This window comes from Oryx dammah, unplaced genomic scaffold (assembly GCF_014754425.2).
Source record: "Oryx dammah isolate SB20612 unplaced genomic scaffold, SCBI_Odam_1.1 HiC_scaffold_1, whole genome shotgun sequence".
NCBI lineage: Eukaryota > Metazoa > Chordata > Mammalia > Artiodactyla > Bovidae > Oryx > Oryx dammah.
In genome coordinates, this window is record NW_024070185.1 from 110,096,797 (window position 1) to 110,102,952 (window position 6,156).

Genomic DNA, 6,156 nt, shown 5'->3' on the forward strand with positions numbered 1-6,156 from the left:
TTTACCGAGCCACCTGTGTGCACCAGCGCCTCAAGTCAGCACACATGAACATTCTTGAGGATTCTGGTCATCTGTGTGGGCAATCCAGCTGCCTTTTCCCTCTTGTTTACCTCTAGCTTTTTCATATCGCATCCTTTCCATCTTGAATTTCCTAAAGCTTAGGTATTTTCTCTCCAGATATGCGTGCACGTGGAAGGGGAGTTTTACAGCGTTACTCAGACTTTAAGGAAGTGATTGTCATGTGAAAAGTCAGAAGCTGATTTTTTTTAAAGTCAGTGCTTAATATGATCATTTTTAGAATGGATATTTAAATAGGATGAATAATCGAACCCCACCATGATCCTAGCTAATTCCTTCAACGCACTGTGGTCGTGGCTACAGACGCTTGTCAGGGCAGCCATAACCCCCCTAAGGCTTCACCAGCACTCACAGCGTGGCCCCCTCTCCTCTGTGCCTGTAACTGTCTCTGGTTTTCAGCGTGGTCTGGTCAGCCGCATCCACACCGCCAGACTAAGGGTTCTCTTCTCTGTGTCTCTGTAGATGTAAGTAGGTAGATGGACGTATTCACATTCAGCTCCTAGGCAGGTTTTGGAAGAAGTCAGGCCAAGCCCCAGCCCGTGTATTAAGACCTGCTGTCATCTATTTGGAACGGACATTTGAGTATCTGTCAGGAGAACAAGGGCAAGACGAGCTTTCCACAACCTGATGAGAACCAAGATTTTCCAGTCATCGTTTTTAATTACCTGGCCTTTTATAAAAATCATCATGTCAAATTGCTTGGCTTCCATTTCGTTTGGAAAGGGCTTTCCTTCTGATGCAGAGAAATTTCTGCTCTCAGACCCTGTTGGGCTCCCCCCGCCGAGGACCCCTCCCCCATGAGAGAGCAGGGCATCGGTCCGCGGGGTGCAGGCCCTGTTTCACTCCGTGTCGTTTCTTACAGGACCCCTGTCCAGGGCCCTAGCGCCATAGACCACCTGCTCATGTTCAGTGACCTCCTGAACTAGCCCTCCCGCCACCAGACCCTGGAGTTCTCTTCGTGGCGGCGTGTAAACACCGGGAGGGCAGCCTCTTGCTTGACGGCTGTGCGGTCTGTAGCCGTCCACGCAGTGCCTGGCGGACACGTAGCTTAGGACCTCAAACGGACAGCATTAGCAAGAACCATCCAGCCCGCTCTGTTAAGACCTCCTTTTCCGTGGCTTGAAACCATGTTCCCCTCACGACTGAAAGGGGGTTAACCGTACTCGGACCTCGGCTAACACCACGGCACACGGCGACTTCTGTCTGCCTCTCGCTGAGGAGGGCGTCTCCAGTCCCAGCAGGCCAGCTGTAAACGGGACAGCCTGGGGACAGCTTCCTGGGAGCGCGGCTTCTCCTTGGTGGCCTCCAGTCGGAGACCTGAGCAGGCTCCCAGCGGGTCTGGCTCTCCTTGGTTTGCCTTCGTAGCCTTTGGGCTTAGATGGTCGTGTTGATCTGAAGCTCCAGGCAGACCAGCTCCTCCTCCAGGGTTGGCACTTCCTTCTTGCCGCATCTCTCCTTGGAGGCCGGTGTGATATCCACACCGTCAGCATCTTCAGAGGGGGTCCACCCTTCCCAGCCTCCTGTGCAGGGTGGACATCCCTTGCCCCCTCCCTGGCCCTCCCGGAGGGGAGCCACAGGGGCCTTTCCTGCTTCCAGCTGTCTAAAAGCCTCCGTCACCTGTAACTTGTCTTTGCAGCAAGTAAATCCCGTTTCGACTGACCCTTTTCCTGGGAAATCCAAACTTGACAAGTTTTCTGAAATGCTCTGTTTCACCTCCATGCCTACTATAAATAATCTGATATTTAAACAACTATTTTTCACTTGATGATAAGTCTTTCTCAGCTGAGGATACCTTAGATTATACTGTGGCTTTTTCTCGTTAATCTTTTAATGGATGACACTCCTCCATCTCTGGCTTTTTCCTGCAGCCACAAAGGCTTTCCCTGCATGGAAGCAGAGATTAATCCTTTTAGGATTTGCAGCTGCTTCCTCTAGACTAATTCGCGCACGTGCCCCTTTCATCGCTTATTCTTCCGTGAATATTGTCAGCGATCTGCTTGATTCTCGCTGCGCAGCCTCTTCCCTGGTCAAGAGTGCGCGAGTCAGTATCACCACCTCTTCACACAGACACCTTTGGGTCTCAGTTGCCTCAAAATTTGTTCTCTCTTCTGCATCAGCTAAGAAACAGAAGCTTCTGAGAATGTTCCTCTTGTCACTTCTAACGTGGACTTTTGTTAGTTGGCTGTTAACAGGACACTCTTGATTTCAAACAGGCAACGGGTTTTGCCAGATACACTCTGGGTCTTGGGTCACCCATCCTCTTGAACTTCCTGAGATGACACTTACCCAGAGCAGCGCACATGGGATAGTCTTAAGAAGAAGCCGATCATTTTGTCGACTTGTGTACAATATGTAAACTGAACGTGTATTAAAATGTAATGTGTCCGTGAATATCATTCAGACTCTGCAGCTATTGCTTTCTCGTCCTTGGTCCGTGGGCCATAGAGGGCAGGTCGGTGACCAGGCAGTGAGGCAGGTGATGGCATGCGCGAGGTGGGCCGGAGGCAGGCGGGATTCCCCAGCCTCCCAGGCCGACGCTTACAGCCGAGCGTCCCCCACACCGCCCCGCCCTCCGTGAAAGGACCCCTGACGGTGACAGTCTTTGAGACCCCAGGCAAAGGGAAAAAAGGGAACAAAATCGTCCAAACAATGTGATTTTTTTTTGGTGAGAACTCCACCTAATGTAAGTCAGCTCTGATGCTCAAGGGGCGTCTCTTCCCTAAAACTTGCCCTGGCTGAGATCACCTGAGCGAAGCCACAGAAGGGACCTCATAAGTCACGTCGCATCGTCCTCAGTGTTCTGTTTTGTTTTGTTTTAAAGAAACCACGTCCTCCCAGCCAGAAGTTCTTTTTCCTACTCCCCAGTGCAAGATCAGTGCAGACCCGGGCATGATGTAAGTGTGTTAGCCAGCTCTGTGACCAGTTTAAACTGAATCAAAGCTGATTCAAATCAGAAGCAATTATCTCTAGTAATGGGCCCCCAAACTGGCTCCTGTTTACACTTGGAGTTGGGGGGACACATTAGACCCCCTTGTTGCGTGAGTCTTCGTCTTCCAGACCCAGAACCTCTGTGATTTATGCGGGTCCTGGCAGGAGAAGGAACTGTCGCCCTTGGTTCCCTTTCCTGCTGAGCCTGAACTTGGGCTCAGTCCTCAGGGGTGGGGGGTGAGCCTTCCTCTTGGTCTCTGCCCTTCAAAACATTCTCGTGTGTTCTGTCCTTCTGAGGCACCTCCCTCGGGTATTTTCACCTTAGACATAGGAATTTTAATCATGTACATCACATAACATTGTTTTTTAAAACCTGGTTACGTTTATTTAAATTGAAGATTAGAATTCTAAACTTGAGCCAAGATACGACTTTTCTCTAAAGGTTACTTGTTGCTAGAACTTCCGAGGATTTCCTCATCAGCTGTGGGGGCCGTGCAGGCGTTGGGAAGTTACTGGCCGGGAGCAAGCAGAGCCTCGGCCCCTAGCTCCTGTCGTTCCGGGTACAGATAGTTCACTCACCTTCACCGCAGGCCGAGTTCTGAGAAACAGTCCTCCTTTCTAGCACCTTCCACCCCCTTGGTTCCCAGCAGTATTTCCAGGGAACTTTGTGAATCACTCCTGCTGTGGACTCGAACCATGGCCTGCACAGAGGGGGTGTGTCTGTGTGGAAGGAGGCACGGGACCCCCTGGACAGCTAGCTGCCCTCAGCAGAAGTCGTCCTGAGGCTTCAGCTCTCATGTTGGGGGAGACAGGGAGCACCCCTCGGACACCCTTGTTTCAGTTAGAAAATCATTTTATTCTGCAACAGCAGAGCCACCTGAGTGCCCCATTATAAGCATGAGGGTCTGTATGGAGCCGGCCTCAGGCCCCTGGGGTCACATAAACCACAGACAAGACCCACCAGGACCCCGTGAACCCGGTGTGCCCTGAGATTTGCAGGGCTCCCCACCCATAGCAGTACCGTGGATGGTGGAACAGGCGCCCTCACGACGGTGGGGTGGTTTACACCCTGTGAGAAGGGGGAGAATTGGGCCCACCTGGCAGGTGTGGAAACTGAGGCTGGGTGGTCGGCGGCTCAGTAAGTGGCCCAATTGCCTTTTCCACACTTCATGCTGCCTTTTCAAAATTAGTAACCCTGTACTGGGTCTGGCTTTGGATGAGGAATTAAAGGTTTGTGCTCAACTGCGTGGACATCCAAGCTCTGACTTTCTTCTTTCTTCGGAAGGTTTCAGCTTTAGAGCTCATGCAGTCTTCTCACGACCCACAAGGGGAACTAAATGGGGGTCCAGCCCGTGAGGCTGAGCTCCCAGGTGGGGCCTGGCAGTGGCTGTGGGAGACCGTTCCCGGGGTCTTCTGTCATCCCCGGAGGGCCTCCCCCACCGTCTGTGTCCCTGCGTGTGTAGAAGGGTGATTAAGTCTGTGCGGCGGCGGGACGGCATTCTAAAAATACCCTAAGAAACGCAGCTTGTTGCAGGTGCCTTGTGTTTCACCATAAGGAGGGCAACTTAAAGTGTCTCACACGGGAAACGGAGGGGAGCGAAGTGTAGGGAAGCTTCTGCAGTAAGAGGGCCTCAGGACGACTCCAGTTACACACAGACATACACATACACACTCACACAAATGAACACACACACGTGCTAATAGAGCAAAGCCGCCCTGCGCAGCTGCGGGTCCCGGAGGAAGGCCGGGGCTGCTCTCTCTGTTTCAGTCAGCCCCGGAGGGCCTGTCCCGGGGGACGCTGGCCCCATGGACGGGTGTCATGGGACTGTTTGCACTTACAACCAGAACTGACTGGCCGTAAGAACTCACATGTTCTAAGAGCCTCCCTCCTGTTCCTTCTCTTTCTGATGGCTGCTGTTAGGCCCAGGTTACTAAGGGAGAGACCCAGTGGTTGGGTTTGGGATTATGTTTTAATCACCTTTAACCGTGCTCACACGCAAGTCAACCAAAAACAAGGCGAAGCAAAGAAAGGAAGGAAGGTGCTTCTGTGCCCTTCCCTTTATAACGGGGGCTGCTCTTGCAGAGGCACCTGGAGCCCCTCTGGCAGGGCCTGCGATGCAGTCTAGGGGTGTGTGTCTGTCCTCCACCATCTGCCAGGTCTGGAGGCAAGTTATGAAGAAGGCTGCAGCATGAAAAACCAGACTTAGGTTATCAAAGGAAGGCTCAGATGTAGCAGCAAACTCTGTGAAAGCAAAGCACCGAGCGCGGCCTCTCCCGTCAGAGGCGTCAAGTCATCTGTGACATGGGCGCGTCTGGCACCCGGCTCACCGTAGACGCTCAGTGACTGTCACCATCACCACGGCAGCACACACACGGCCCACAGTTCAGGGTAAACTGCTGGGTTTTCTGGCAACATTAAGCAGAAGGAAGCTGCAAGCGCTAATTTACTGTTTACCAAATGACTTTGTGACCTCCTTGGAATGAGGAGCACTTCAGTTCACTCTGAACTCTTCTGAGCCTCCAGCTTTGGAGAGCTTTATAGCAGGTCCTTTAATTTCGAAAGAAACATAAGGAGAGGAAAGACACAGTGCAGCGTTTCCGTGTGTGTGCGCCTGCACATGGGTGCTGTGCACGTGTGCATACGTGTGTGTATGCGTGAGCATGTCTGCACTGTGTGCATGGTGCACATGTACATGTGCGTGCGTGCGTGTGTGTCTGTTCATGTGAGCACATGTGTGAACATGTGTGTGCGTGTATGTACATGTATATGTGTGAGCAGGTGTATGCATGTGTGCCTCTGTGTGTGTGCGTGTGTACATGTGTGTGAGCATGTGTGCATCTGTGCATGTGCGGGTGTGTACGTGTGTGTGAGCATGTGTGCCTCTGTGCATGTGCAGGTGTGTACGTGTGTGTGAGCATGTGTGCCTCTGTGCGTGTGCGTGTGTGTACGTGTGTGTGAGCATGTGTGCCTCTGTGCGTGTGCGGGTGTGTACGTGTGTGTGAGCATGTGTGCCTCTGTGCGTGTGCGGGTGTGTACGTGTGTGTGAGCATGTGTGCATCTGTGTGTGTGTGAGCAGGTGTATGCATGTGTGCCTCTGTGTGTGTGCGTGTGTGTACGTGTGTGTGAGCATGTGTGCATCTGTGTGTGTG

At 52.4% G+C, this 6,156-nt stretch overlaps 1 protein-coding gene across 10 annotated transcripts in view; it reads left to right on the forward strand.

The window, feature by feature from the left end:
- MYT1L (myelin transcription factor 1 like) overlaps window positions 1–6,156 on the forward strand; it is a 345,839-nt gene that overhangs the window by 281,208 nt on the left and 58,475 nt on the right. The window lies entirely within an intron of this gene.